General features: G+C 38.6%; 1 protein-coding gene across 2 annotated transcripts in view; it reads left to right on the top strand.

The window, feature by feature from the left end:
- Positions 1-15,352, top strand: part of MBOAT2 (membrane bound O-acyltransferase domain containing 2) — a 138,661-nt gene that overhangs the window by 39,823 nt on the left and 83,486 nt on the right. The window contains exon 1 of one of the 2 annotated variants that reach the window (XM_017525074.2): positions 2-92. The exons of the other annotated variant lie outside the window; for it this stretch is intronic. The gene's annotated coding sequence lies outside the window, so the exon portion shown is untranslated. Of the gene's footprint in view, position 1; positions 93-15,352 lie in introns of those variants that run through there. 2 annotated transcript variants of the gene reach the window in all.

Here is a 15,352-nt window from a genome sequence, read left to right as displayed (position 1 = left end):
ACTTATCTACATTCAAGCAAAACTAGCTCTTTTATAAGACATGTAGTTGCTACCCTTTTGGGCCTTTATCTTGCACTTTTTTGCTTTGGATGGTAAGTAATTATTTTGATCCTTTTAAAATGAAGACTATTTGGATATATTTGAGAATTGAGTGTGTAGAAAGATATATTATGTAGGGTTTTATTCTTATTAAGTTTTTTTCCCAGACCAACTTTTAAATTTTTATTTTTAAAATAAAAAATAAAGAATGGAAAATGGGCTCTCTCTTTAGTCTTAGAGGAAAATTTACTATTTATAATTTATGAACAGACGGATGAAAAAGGATATAAGGCATTTTATTCTGTCATGAGTTCTTTACACCTATTTTGCATACCTTTTATACTGACAGAAAAACCATTTAAAATGTGTTTTTGTTTGTTTGCCTGTTTTTTCTCTGGGAAAGCAGCTTTTAAGAGTCTGATAAAGCCTATTGATAGAACTTTATTGGCATTTTTTTAGATTCTGCCATTAGCAAAAAGAGGCTTTTTGTTGATTTGTCTGTTTTTCATGGGGAAGAATTATTTACGATGGAAACCTTTTATTTTTGACTTTTCAGATGCATGTTGGTGTTTTCTTTCATTAGGTCTCTTTTTCAATCCTTAGGGCTACCCTGAGAGCCTTAAATACATAAATACTGTACTTCCTGTTTGTTACAGGTGACTGTAGCTGTGCATGTAGAAGAAATCAGAAGGGCACACTGTCTTGGCAAAACAGCAGAGACTCTTAGTGGCAGTCTCTTTGTGGTCTCTTCCTGAGCTTTCCTTCTTACGTGAGCACTTGTGCTGCATGCTCATCTGCTGTAGTGTTTGCCACTCACAGGGAAGGACTTCTAGGCTTGCTCTTCTGCAGATTGTTGTTTGATATCAGAATTCCCTGAGAGGTTGAACGTGCACTCACTACGTCTGTGCTTTAGTAGTTTCTGTTGTGGGGTGTAGAATCTGTGGGACTTTGATAATGCTTCTGTGTTTGTTCTAGGATGTTGTTTTTGATGTTTTGTGAGAGTTGGAATACAATGATATTTCTTAATCTAATTTTTGCCTCTGGCAATTGCAAATGTTTCGTAGATGCTCATGAAAAATTAAGTAGGGATAATTTATTCAGTCTCTACCATATTACCTCTGATAGACACTGACCTGGTAGATAGCGTTTAGTATTGAGATTTAAATATGACCTCTTAAGTAAGCCCAAGTCTGGTCTTTTTTGCTTTGTTGACGTCACAATTATATATCACCATTTTCTTAAGGTTTCTCAGATGTTACTATTTAAACTTTTTGTAAATCATGCCATGGACAGTGTGTCTTTTTTTAAACTTTTGATTATGGAGCTTTTCAAACACAAAGATACAAAGAACAATATAATGAGCCCTCATATGCCTGTCACTCAGCTTCAACAATTATTAAAATTCCACCATTCTTATTTTATCCTTTCTCCAACTTATTTTTGTATAGTATTTAAAAGCATATCCCAGTCTATATATTTCATCCACAAATAACTTAAATATTCAGCATATATTTGGGTAGCATATTTCCATAAAGCATTGGGAAAGGCTTGTAATTCATATTGGCCAATTCCAGGGGACACCATTCACTTTGTGGTCTATGGAGACAGAGTAGAAGATAAAAATATAAATAGTATCTTTTACAGTTGTGTAACGTGGCAGTACTGCAAAAAAAGAGGATGCATCTCTTTACTTAGAAACCTTTTACTGAGGAAGTGTTCTCTTGCTGTGAAGCCTTCTTGGATGCTTTGTAACACAATGCCACAAGTAACCTGACATTGTTAATGTCAGGTAGTCTGAAGTATTTCAAATTATATGTGATAACCAGTATTTCTTTTCTTCTCTTTTTTTTGAGATGGAGTCTTGCACTGTCACCCAGGCTGGAGTGCAGTGGTGCGGTCTCGGTTCACTGCAACCTCCGCCTCCGGGGTTCAAGTGATTCTCCTGTCTCAGCCTCCCAAGTAGCTGGGATTACAGGTGCCTGGCACCATGCCTGGCTAATTTGTATTTTTAGTAGAGACGGGGTTTCATTATGTTGGCCAGGCAGGTCTCAAACTCCTGACCTCGTGATCCACCCATCTTGGCCTCTCAAAATGCTGGGATTACAGGTGTGAGCCACCACGCCTAGCCTTTGTTTTCTTTTTTAAAACAGGGTCTCACTTTGTTGCCCATGCTGGAAAGCAGTGACGTGATTATGGCTCACTGCAGCTTCAATATCCCAGGCTCAGGTGATCTGTCCTTTTATCTCAGCCTCCTGGGCAGCTGGGATTACAGGTACACGCCACCACACTTGTCTAATTTTTTTGTATTTTTTGAAGAGATGGGGTTTTGCCATGTTGTTCAGACTGATCTTGAACTTGCAGACTCAAGCAGCCTGCCCACTTCAACTTCCCAAAGTGTTGGGATTACAGATATGAGCCACTTTCCCAGCCAGGATTTTTTTTTTTTTTTCAAATGAGTTATTTATTTTTTACCTAAAGGAGAAAGCTTTCCATATTCTTTCTTTGGGAAGAGGGATTGTTTATGCCTCTGTATCATGTGGAAGATAACTCTTTGTTAATTGGGATATATTCTTAACTAATAGGGATATATTCTTTTGATTTGCATTTCAGTACTTACTTTTGTAGGCTCAAAGACAATCGTATCTGCTATTGATTTTGACAACTTCCCTTTTGGAAAACATGTTAGTACTCTGTAAATATACAGGCATGCCTCAGAGATGTCACAGGTTTGATTCCAGACCACCGCAATACAATGAATATCGTCATAAAGCAAGTCATACAAATTGTTTTGATTTCCCAGTGCATTTAAAAGTTACATTTACCCCATGGTCTATTAAGTGTGCAATATAATTTTGTCTAAAAATGTACATATCTTAATTGAAAAATACTTTAAAAAACGCTAAGGAACATCTGGGCCTTCAATGGGTTGTAATCTCTTTGTTGAAAGAGGGTCTTGCTTTGATGTTGATGGCTGCTCACTTATCAGAGTAGTGTCTGCTGAAGGTTGAGGTTGCTGTGGCAAATTCTAAAAGTAAGGCAACAATGACGTTTGCCATAGTGATGGACTCTTCTTTTCACAAAAGATTTCTCTGTAGCGTGTGATGCTGTTTGATAGCATTTTACCCACAGTAGAACTTCTTTCAAAATCGGAGTCAAACCCTGCCGCTGCTTTATCAACTAAGTTTATGTAATATTCTAAGATCTGAAGTAAAAGCACAGTCTAAGATGGATGATTAGAGAGTTTCAGCATGCCTCAGTCACTTGGAAATAGCATGATAGTACATAAAGATCAACTCTCTGAGCCTAAATTCAAGAAGGAAAACAGGAATTCACCAGAATTGTGAAGGACGCCCCAGATCCTGAAGAGAACACTGGCAAACAGCCCTTGTGATAGCATCCAGTTGATAAAAGTGAGTGAAGCCCCAGTACATGAGAAAGGCAGGAAGCCTCTCTCTATGTCTCACCTTTCCACTGGGGATCTGAGTAACCCAGTCTGAGGGAGAACACTTTGTTTCTCCAAAGCCCTGCAGCTAACTTGGGAAGAGAGTTGGAGACACTTGAGGGACAGACATTGTGAAAAGCTGCAGACATTTTCCCAGACCTGGGTTGGAGAACAGGACACCATTTTTAATCCAGGCACATATGAAGCTAGCCATTCCTTGGTGACTCAGCAGCATGGCCATGCAGGCATTTCAAATTTGGTCCAGAGATTAGAGCACATACTCTGGAGTGAGGTAGGGGCTTTCATAACCAGAACTGTGGAAAGCACCTCAGCTGTAGGGCTAGAACTGGGCTTTCCTCCACTGCAGGCCCGGGGCAGGAGGAGAGCTGCTAAGTTGCAGTTTCTCCTGGGCAGCAAGACTTGCAACCAAGGCCAGCTTGGCAACCTGGAACTGATCCACGTGTGCCATTGCCGGGTGTCCCACTCTGTTCTACTGATACTGAGGTATGACAGGGCCCTGTCTGCTCTACCCTCAATCAGAAATCCAGACATTTGGAGCACCCATTTGCCTGGACCAGCAGCCTGAGCCAACCCCCACCCCCCGCCACCCCCACCACTAGACATAGATCCTGGTGTAGTGAGGCTCTCTGCTCCATGCCCAGGCAGATCTCCAGGCATTCAAAGCACCTGCTTGTCTGGTTCAGCAGCCTGAGCCACCCCATCTTTCCTGGACTTAGATTGCAGTTTAAGAGGACCATCTCTATTCCGTGCCCAGGCAGATTTCCAAGTATCTGGAATGGCAGTTCTTCTAGATTAGAAGTTTAAGCCTTCCCCTATTCCTGTGTAGAGAACATGGAGCCCAGATTGTTTCCCAGTTTCATGCCTAGGCCAATCTTGTGTGCTTGGTGGCTGCCCTCTGGATTCTCCCTTGGCACTTGTGTCTATGCTTGCCATCAATGGATCTGTAGGTCAACCGGCTCTGTTTGGCCCTGTTCTTAGTGCTCCCCCTTCCTCCTGTGGCTGAGTAGGGAGCTTAGACCACTGTACCCTCCACAAACAAGTTTATTGCCTGAGGCAATAGAGAGCTTCTGCCTGTAAACAAGGATCAAGCATATACTCAGCCATGTTGGCTGCAGCTGGCTTTCACCTTTATAAGCACCATTACACCATCTATGGACGTGTAGGTTAAACTCTACTGCCCAATATGAAACCTGCCAAAAGAAGTGTGTAGGGCTATAGAAGCAAAACCAAAAAGCCCTAGCTAGAATTCTCTACAGTCACACTCATTAAGGAGGGAGAAAAAGGAAAAAGGAAAGAAAAAAAATAACATTATAGGGAAAGAAAGAAAAAGAAAAAAGCCTTACCTGCATGAAAATAATTACAAAAATTAGAAGTGCCAGCATCTGTAGATGAGAAGGAACCAGTGCAAGAATTTTGGCATCATGCAGTGACACCACCAGATGATTGCACCAGATCTCCAGCAATAGGCCCTAACCAAAATAGAAACTCAGAAATGACAGATAAAGAATCAAATTATGGTTTGCAAGGAAGCTCAGTGAAATCTAAGACAAAGTTGAAAATCAACACAAAGAAACTTCTAAGGCAATCCAGGAAATGAAGGAAGAGATAAACATCTGAAAAAGAAATCAGTCAGAGCTTTCAGAATGGAAAAACTCACTTAAGGAATTTCAGAATACAATTGAAACCTTTATCAGTAGACTGGACTAAGGAGACAAAAGAATTTCCTAGCTTGAAGACCAGTCTTTGGAACTAACCCAATCAGACAAAAATAAAAAAGAATTTTAATAAATGAACAAAATCTTCAGTAAATATGGGATTATGTAAAGTGATCAAGTGTACAAATTTTTAGCATTCCTGAGAGAGGAGAAAAAGCAAACAACCTGGAAAATGTATTTTAGGGAATAATTCAGGAAATTTTCCTAATCTTGTTAGAAGTAGCTATCCATATATATAAGAAATCCAGAAAACATCTGCAAGATACTATACAAAATGAATATCACCAAGGCATATAGTCACCAAACTGTCCAAAGTCAATGCTAAAGAAAAAATCTTAAAGGCAGCTTGAGATAAAGGGCAAGTAATATACAAAGAGAACCCCATCAGGCTAACCTTATAAGCCATAACAGATTGGGGGCTATTTTTAGCATTCTTAAATTCCAACTGAGAATTTCATAACCCACCAAACTACGTTTCTTAAGTGAAGGAGAAATAGAATCTTTCCTAGACAAGCAGGCTCTAAAGGAATTTGTTACCACCAGAGCAGCCTTATAAGAGATCCTTAAGGGAGTCCTAACACAGAAACAAAAGAAGTATACCTGGTACCACAAAACACACATAAATATATAGCCTGCAGACCTTGTAAAGCAGCCACACAATAGAAACTACAAAGCAGCCAGCTAACAATGTCATGATAGGATGAAAACCTCACTATCCATATTCACTTTGAATATAAATGACCTAAATGCTCCACTTAAAAGCCACAGAGTGACGAGTGGAATAAAAAAAGAAGACCCATTCTTCTGCTGTCTTTAGGAGACCCATCTCACATAGAAATGACACCCATAGGCACAAATTAAAGGGTTGGAGAAAGATCTACCATGCAAATGGTGGGGGTGGGTGGGTGGTGAGGAGGGAAAGCAGAGGTCACTATTCTTTTTTTTTTTTTTTGAGATGGAGTTTTCGCTCTTGTTACCCAGGCTGGAGTGCAATGGCGCGATCTCGGCTCACCGCAACCTCCGCCTCCTGGGTTCAGGCAATTCTCCTGCCTCAGCCTCCTATGTAGCTGGGATTACAGGCACGTGCCACCATGCCCAGCTAATTTTTTGTATTTTTAGTAGAGACGGGGTTTCACCATGTTGACCAGGATGGTCTCGATCTCTTGACCTTGTGATCCACCCGCCTCGGCCTCCCAAAGTGCTGGGATTACAGGCTTGAGCCACCGCGCCCGGCTAGAGGTCACTATTCTTATGTATGATAAAACAGATATTAAATCAGCAACAGTAAAAAAGGGCATTATATAGTGAATCCTACCTGCATAAAATCATTAAATTACATAAAATTTTACCGGCATAAAATTACATAAAATCCTACCTCTCAATGATTCAACTCAAGAAGAAGACTTAACTGTCCTAAGTATGTACATGTACAACATTGGAGCACTCAGATTGATAAGACAAATACTTCTAGACCTATGAAAAGACTTAGCCATACAATAATAAAGGGAAACTTCAACTCCCATTGACAGCATTAGACAGATCAATGAGTCAGAAAATGAATTAATTAATTCTGGACTTATCACTTGACTAGTTGGACCTAATAGACATCTACAGAATACTCCCCCATCAGCCACAGAATGTACATTTTTCTCATCTGCACATGGAATGTACTTCAAGATTGACCACATGCTCAGGCATAAAGCAAGTCTCAATAAATTAAGAAAAACTGAAATCATATCATCCATACTCTTGGACCACAGTTGAATAAAAATGGAAATCAATACCAGTTAGATCTCTCAAAACCACACAATTGCTTGGAAATTAAACAATTTGTTCCTGAATGGCTTTTGGATAAACAGTGAAATCAAGGCAGAAGCATAAAAATTCTTTGAAATAACTGAAAACAGAGACACAGTATACCAGAATTTCTGGGATGCAGCAAAAGTAGTGTTAAGAGGAAAGTATACAGTGCTAAACACCTACCTCAAAAAGTTAGATCTCAATGATCTAACCTGATACCTAGAGGAATTAGAAAAGCAAGAACAAACTAACCCCAAGGCTAGCAGAAGAAGAAAAGAAATAACTAAAATCAGAGCTGAACTGAACGAAATTGAGACCCAAAAATCCAACCAAATAATAAAACCAAAAGTGTGTTCTTTGAAAGGATAAAGAAGATCAATAGATTGCTAACTAGATTAACAAAGAAAATACAAATAAGCACAATCAGAAATGGCAAAAGTGGCATTACAACTGATCCCACAGAAATACAAAAAGATCCTCAGAGACTATTATGAACATCTCTGTGCACACAAACTAGAAAATCTAGAAGGGATCTATTTCCTCTAGATACACAGTCTCCTAAGACTGAATCAGGAAGAAATTGAAACACTGAACAGATCAGTATTGAGTTCTGAAACTGAATCCGTAATGAAAAACCTACCAACCATAAAAAAACCCCTTGACCAGATAGATTCACAGCTGATTTCTATTAGATGTATGAAGACGAGCTGGTGGCCAGGCGTGCTGGCACACACCTATAATCCAAGCTGGGAGGCCAAGGCAGGCAGATTACCTGAGGTCAGGAATTTGAGATCAGCCTGGCCAACATGGTGAAACCCCTTCTCTATTAAAAATATAAAAATTAGCCAGGTGTGGTGGCACATGCCTGTAATCCCAGCTACTTGGGAGGGTGAGGCAGAATTGCTTGCTCCTGGGAGATAGGTTGCAGTGAGCTGAGATTGTGCCAGTGCACTCCAGCCTAGCCTACAGAGCAAGACTCTTTCTTTAAAGAAAAAAAAAAAAAAAGGCAGTGTTCTACTGAAACTATTCAAAAAATTGAGGAGGAGGGACCCCTTACCAACTCCTTCTCTGAAGCCAGCATCAACCTGATACCAAAACCTGACAGACCCAGTGAAGAAAGAAGACTACAGGTCAATATCCCTGATGAACATAGATGCAAAAATCCTCATCAAAAAGTTAATTCACCATGATGAAATATGCTTTATTCCTCAGATACAAGGGTGGTTCAACACATACAAATCAATAATTACGATTCACCACGTAAACAAAAAGAAAAACTATATGATAATCTCAATAGATGTCAGTAAAATCCAACATCCTGTCATGATAAAAAAAAAAAACTCATAAGAAACTAGTCATCAAAGGAATATACCTCAAAATAGCAAGACCTGTCAGTGACAAACCCACAGCCAATATCATATGGAATGGGCAAAAACCGGAAGCATTTCCTTAAGAACAGGAACGAGAGAAGGATGCCTACTCTCACCACTATTGTTCAACATAGTTCTGGAAGTGCTAGCCACAGTAATTAGACAAGAGAAAGAAATAAAAGGCATCCAGTTAGGAAAAGAAGTCAAACTTTTGGTCTTTGTTGATGATATGATTCTATACTTAGAAAGCCCTAAGGACTCCTCCAAAAGGCTGTTAGAACTGATAAATGATTGTAGGAAGATTTCAGGATATAAAATCAGTATACAGAAACCAGCAGCATTTCTATATACCAATAATGTTCAAGCTGAGAACCAAATCAAGAATGTAATCTCATTTGCAATAGCCACACAGACAAAAAAATACCCAGGAATACATCTCTCCAGGGAGGTGAAAGATCTTTACAAGGAGAACTATAGAACACTGCTAAAATAAATCACAGATGACACAAACAAATGGAAAAACCTCTCAGCTCATGGATTGGAAGAGTCAGTGTCATTAAAATGGCCATGGTGCCCAAAGCAGTTCCTATCAAACTACCAATGTCATTTTTCACAGAATTGGAAAAGACTATGCTAAAGTTCATATGGAACCAAAAAAGAACCTGAATAGTCAAAGCAATCTTAAGCAAAATGAACAAAGCCAGAGGCATCATACCACATGACTTAAAACTGTACTATAGGGATATAGTAACCAAAACAGCATGATACTGGTACAAAAACAGACACAAACTAATGGAACACAACAGAGGACCACAAAATAAAGCCATACATCTACAGATATCTAGTCTTCAACAAAGTTGACAAAAATAAACATTGGGGAAAGGACTCCCTAGACAATTAATGGTGCTGGTATAATTGGCTAGCTATATGCAGAATAATGAAACTAGACCCCTACCTTTCATCATGTACAAAAATTAACTCAAGATGGACTAAAGATTTAAATGTAAGATCCCAAACAGTAAGAATCCTGGAAAAAAAAAAAAGCTGGGAACATAATTTTATCTGGGCATTGACCATGGGAAAGGATTTATGCCTAAGTCCTCAAAAGCAATTACAAGAAAAACAAAAATTGACAAGTGGAACCTAATTAAACCAAAGAGCTTCTGAACAGCAAAAGAAACTATCTCCACAGAGTAAACAAACCCACCTACAGAATGGGAGAAAATATTTGCTAACTATGCATTTGACAAAGGTTTAATATCCAGAATCTGTAAGGAACTTAAACTGTTGAACAGGCAAAAAGTAAATAATCCCATTAAAAATGGGCAAAAGACATGAACAGACACTTTTCAAAAGAAGACCTTCAAGTGTTCAACAAACATGAAAAAATTACTCCACATTGATAATCATCAGAGAAATGCAAATCATAACCACAGTGAGTTATCATGTCATACCAGTCAGAATGGATATTATTAAAAAGTCAAAACACAGCAGATACTGGCAAGGCTGTGGAGAAAAGAGGAAGTAAATTAGTTCGGCCATTGTGGAAAGCAGTTTGGAGATTTCTTAAAAGAATTTAGAATAACTACTGTTTGACCCAGCAATCCCATTATTGGGTATATACCCCAAGGAAAACAAATTATTCTACCAAAAAGATACATGCATTTCCCTGTTAATTGCAGCACTATTCACAGTAGCAAGGACATGGAATCAACCTAGGTGCTTATCAGTGCTGGATTGGATAAAGAAAATGTGGTACATATACACTGTAGAATACCACACAGCTATAAAAAAGAATGAAATCGTGCCCTTTGCAGCAACATGGAAGGTGGAGGCCATTACCCTATGTAAATTAACACAGAAACAGAAAACCAAATATTGTATGGTCTCACTTTTAAGTGGGAGCTAACCATTGGGTACTCATCAATATAAAGATGGCAACAATAGTCACTGGGCACTACTCGAGGTAGGAGATAAGGAGGGGATTTGGGTACTATGCTTAGTACCTGGGTGATGGAATCATTCATACCCCAAACTTCATCATCATGAAATATACCCAGGTACTGCACATGTACCCCCTGAATCTAAAATAGAAGTTGAAAAAAAAATTTGTTTTCAACAATGTTCACAGTATCTTTACCAGGAGTAGACTCCATCTGAAGAAATTACTTTCTTTGCTCATCCATAGGAAGCAGTTACTCATCTGTTGAAGTTTCATCAGGAGATTGCAGTAATCAGTCACATCTTTAGGCTCCACCTCTAGTTTTCTTGCTATTTTCCACTGCGTCTGCAGTTACTTCCTCCACTTAAGTCTTGAACCTCTCAGTGTCATCCATCAGCCTCTTCAAACTCCTGCTAATGTTTATATTTTGACCTCCTCCCATGAATCACAAATGTATTTAGTGGTATCTAGAATGGTGAATGAATCCTTTCCAGAAAGTTTGCAATTTACTTTGCCTAGCTGCATCAGAGGAATCACTATCTATGGCAGCTATAGCCCTATGAAGTTTATTTCTTAAATAACAAGACTTGAAAGTCAGAATTACTCCTTGATCTGCAGGCTGCATAATGGATATTGTGTTAGCAGGTGTGGAAACATTAATCTCCTTGTTTACCTCTATCAGAGCTCTTGGATGATCAGAAGCATTGTCAATGTCCAGTAATATTTTGAGAGGAATCATTTTTTCTGAGCAATGGATCTCAATAAGGGGCTTATAATATTCAGTAAACCATGCTGCAGAGCTGCTGTGGTTCAGGCTTTGTTTTTCCGTTAATAGAACACAGGCAGAGTAGATTTAGCATAATTCTTAAGGGCTCTAGCATTTTTGAAATGGTAAATGAACACTGGCTTCAACTTAAAGTCACCAGCTGCATTAGCCTGTCCTTTGAAGCTTTGAAATCAGGCGTTGACTTCTCCTCTCTAGCTGTGAAAGTTCTCAGTGGGATCTTCTTCCAATAGGAGGCTATTTGATCTACATTGAAAATCTGTTACTTAGTGTAGCCATCTTCATCAGTGATCTTAGTTAGATCTTCTGGGTAACTTGCTGCAGCATCTAGATAACCTCAGCATCTGCTGCTTCACCTTGCATTTTTATTGCTGGAGATGGCTTCTGCCTTAAACATCATGAGCCAGTTTCTGCTAACTTCAGCATTTTCTTTTGCAGTTTCACCTCCCTCAGCTTTAATAAAATTGAAGAGAGTTAGGGTCTTGATCTGGACTAGGCTTTGGCTTAAGGAATGTTTGCCTGGTTTGAGCTTCTATCTAGACAATTAAACTTTCTCTATATTAGCAGTAATGCTATTTTGCCACCTTATCGTATGTGTGTTCAGTGGAGTAACACTCTTAGTTTTCTTCAATAACTTTTTCTTTGTATTTACAACTTGTCTGACTGGTGAAGAGGCTTAGCTTTCAGCCTGTCTTGGCTTTTGACATACCACAGTCACTAAGCTTAAACTTGAGAGACATACAACTTTGCCTTTCACTTGAACACTTAGAGGCCATTGTAGGTTAATTAATTGGCCTAATTGCAATAGTTGTTCTCTCCAGAATGGGGAAGCCTCAGGAGAGGGAGAGAGACAGAGGAAGACAGAGACTGCCAGTCAGAACACACCTAACATTTATCAATGAAGTACTTATGTGGGCACAGTTTGTGGCGCCCCCAAACGATTACAGTAGTAACATCAAAGATCGCTGATCACAGATCACTATAGCAGGTAAAATAATATTGAAAAGGGTTGAGTTGTTGTTGAGAATTACCAAAATATGACAGAGAGACATGAATTCCCAGCACGTGGGATTGGAAAAATGGGCCAAGAGGCTGACATGATGTAGGGTTGCCCCAGACATTCAAGTTGAAAAAACCTCAGTATCTGCAAAGCACCGTAAAGCAAAGTGCAATAAAATAAGTCATGCCTGTAATTGATCATTTACCTGCTTCTCTTTGGACGTAGCTTAAAAAAAAAAAAAAAAAACAGCAAAAAACTATTATCTGCAAGTTCCTTTTAAGTGAGAATTAATTTATACCTTATTTATTTAAATATATAGGTTAATGGAATAGAGCTTAAACTCTGAAGTCAGGCAAACCTGTATTCCAGTGTGGGTGCCTTGATCTGGTGGCTGTATGACTTTGGACATGTTATTTAGCCACTCTGAGCTTCACTTTCCTCATCTGTGAAACAGAACCAATGATTACTGTGAGGAGTAAATCTGTAAAACTACAGAAAGAACATGGCATGATAGCTAGTCATTATGAACATGGAAAGTTACTGAGGGTCATTCATCTGTTATTACCATTATCCAGAGTGATGCAGATTGGAAATTTTTGCGTTTAATCTCTTTTTTAGCATATATCATAGAGTATTGAAGTAACCTATTTATTTATGTCTTTTTCTCTAGACTGGGTGTTCTCTGAGGACAGAGACTGTCTCATTGACTCTTGTATTTCTAGTGTTCAGCACAGTGCCTTTCAGAAGGTAGACGTTCAGTAAAGATTAGTGAAATAATTGAAGAGGTTTTTAAACCTGTGTTCTTTTTTTTTTCGCTAAAATTAAACTTTATACTTGCCTTTAGTGTGACTTGAAATTCAGAAGAATTAAAATGTGATATCTGAAAACAAACTAATGTTTTGTGAAAAAGCATTGTTTTATTTTCAAAGTGCTTATTAGGTAGCTTGAAAGATTATGATACACAGCCCATGGGGTTCCATTCTACCTGGCTCTATAAATTGCCCTGAAACAACTTGAGCTTGGATGTCAGTTAGAATACTGACTAGATATACAGCCTTAAGTTTCCTCAACTCTGAAATGATGAAATCTGGATTATAATAGACTTTTAAGACATTATTCTCTTTAATTTTTACCCTGCTAATAATACTTAATAGTTGAGTGCTTACTGCATGCTAGATAACCCACTCAACACTTTTTATGTATTATCTCTTAATCCTGAGAAATCTTAAGTGGCTACTGTGTTTATTCTGGTCACTTTACCAATGAGAACAAGCACAGGAACTCAGTACAGAAAATTATGAAGAGTATCACCAGTGCATTTATTGAGTAGAAAAGCACCTGAATGCTTGTCATGGTGGTCAGTGAGAGAGAGGCGAATGCAGATTCACCTCCTACTTCTAAACTTGGATTGTTGCAACAGTGAAGGCTTAAACAGCAGGAGGCTGCCCAAATGTTATATTGTACTCCAAAGTTGGCCAGACATATCATCTGAATGGTAATGCCAGGAGAGGAGGGGGCACCTTAAGGTGATATGAGGCCCGGTAGCACTGTTTGAGAAGATGCTCAGCTTCTAAAGTTGTGATAATATCCTCATGTTTCAAGAAATTTAACATAGCAGAGGAACACTTTTCCCCCCCCAGATTCCTCAAAAATGTGTTTTCCATGTTTAAGTACCTGTATTGAGTTCTGCTCTCAATCTGAAGCCCTAAAGGTCTTCTAGCAGTCCTTGTCAGCCTTTTCCCGTGAAGTCAGAAGTCAGCCAGTGAATTGCTAGTGTTGGTGATAAATAAGAGGTAGATCATTAATTTGAAAAGTATGTGATTTGTTTTTTTAAAAAAGCTTTCTTCTATTTCCTTTTATACTCATTTAGGTTTTTCTACTTCCTCTGATTATAAGAGTACGCTAGGCCAACATTATTTTCTCATTTTGTATGTGTGTGTATCAAACAGATAGACTGGCCTATTCTGTACAGCATGTCAAATAAGTTTTTCCCATGGGCCCGCCTTGGTGTCTATTACTGATTTATAATATTCCTATGGAAAAATGTGTTCAAAATTTTGTGTAACTTTTCCACATTTGGGATACCTGTTATTCCATAAGGATTAAGTTTGAAAGTTATTTTAATCATAGGTTAACACCCTTATTAATACTTTAAAATTAAAGTTTAGAGGTTCAAGAAAAAAATAAAATACTTTAAATTGTGTCTGAAGATTTGAAAATTTTATTTTATTATTTATTTATTTATTTGAGATGGAGTCTTGCTCTGTCACCAGGCTGGAGTGTAGTGGCGCAATCTCAGCTCACTGTAACCTCCATCTCCCAGGTTCAAGTGATTCCCCTGCCTCAGCCTCATGAGTAGCTGGAACTACAGGCACGTGCCACCACACCCAGCTAATTTTTTTTTGTATTTCATAGAGACAGGGTTTCACCATGTTGGCCAGGATGGTCTTGATCTCCTGACCTCGTGATCCTCCTGCCTCGGCCTCCCAAAGTGCTAGGATTACAGGCGTGAGCCACTGTGCCCAGCCTGAAAATTTTATTTTAAATTGTTCATGCCACCTAAGGGGAAAGAAATGAGAGAGTGTGTGTGCATGCATAGACATGCATAAATTAGGGATCATTCTGATTGATTTTAATCACAGGCATCCTAATCATGTTTTGTCTGAATTTTGTGGAATGAGTAGATAAATTGTCTCATTTAATGGTAGATTTCAAGAATATTGGAATATTAGAAAACACTGTGTCACGTTAGCCAGGATGTTTGTAGATAACATTGCAGCAAATTAATGAATGATTAGATTTATGTAAGGAAGATTATTTGACTTGAGCCATCATGTATTGAGAATAAATGGATTTGAATATCCTTTTTTTTTTGTAAATTCGAATACTTATCACTTTTTATTGTTTTGTCGGTCGTATTGTTAAAAAGGTAAAGGCAGAGTACAAAGTTGATATTGGAGAAACTAGTTTGGGAAAACAACTGATGTTCTGAGAGGATGATTCTGAAATTCACATTAATTACTTTTTTAAATAATTGTGCCTTGAGTTATGAAGAAAGCTATCATCCTTGAGCCACGTAATGCCACACAGCCTCCACGTAGCCAGGAGCATGGAGTGCTGGGAACTTGGCATGACTTTAGGCCTTGTTTACATTTCTCTCACTCTCTGGAGCCTGTGGTATGGGACTCCCTCTTTAGGGTGTCCACAGAGTTTAGGCCTCAGAGGTTTCTTTCCTTATT

The sequence above is a fragment of the Cebus imitator genome, unplaced genomic scaffold (genome assembly GCF_001604975.1).
Source record: "Cebus imitator isolate Cc_AM_T3 unplaced genomic scaffold, Cebus_imitator-1.0 Scaffold1, whole genome shotgun sequence".
Lineage (NCBI taxonomy): Eukaryota > Metazoa > Chordata > Mammalia > Primates > Cebidae > Cebus > Cebus imitator.
This window is presented reverse-complemented; position numbering and strand designations above follow the sequence as displayed.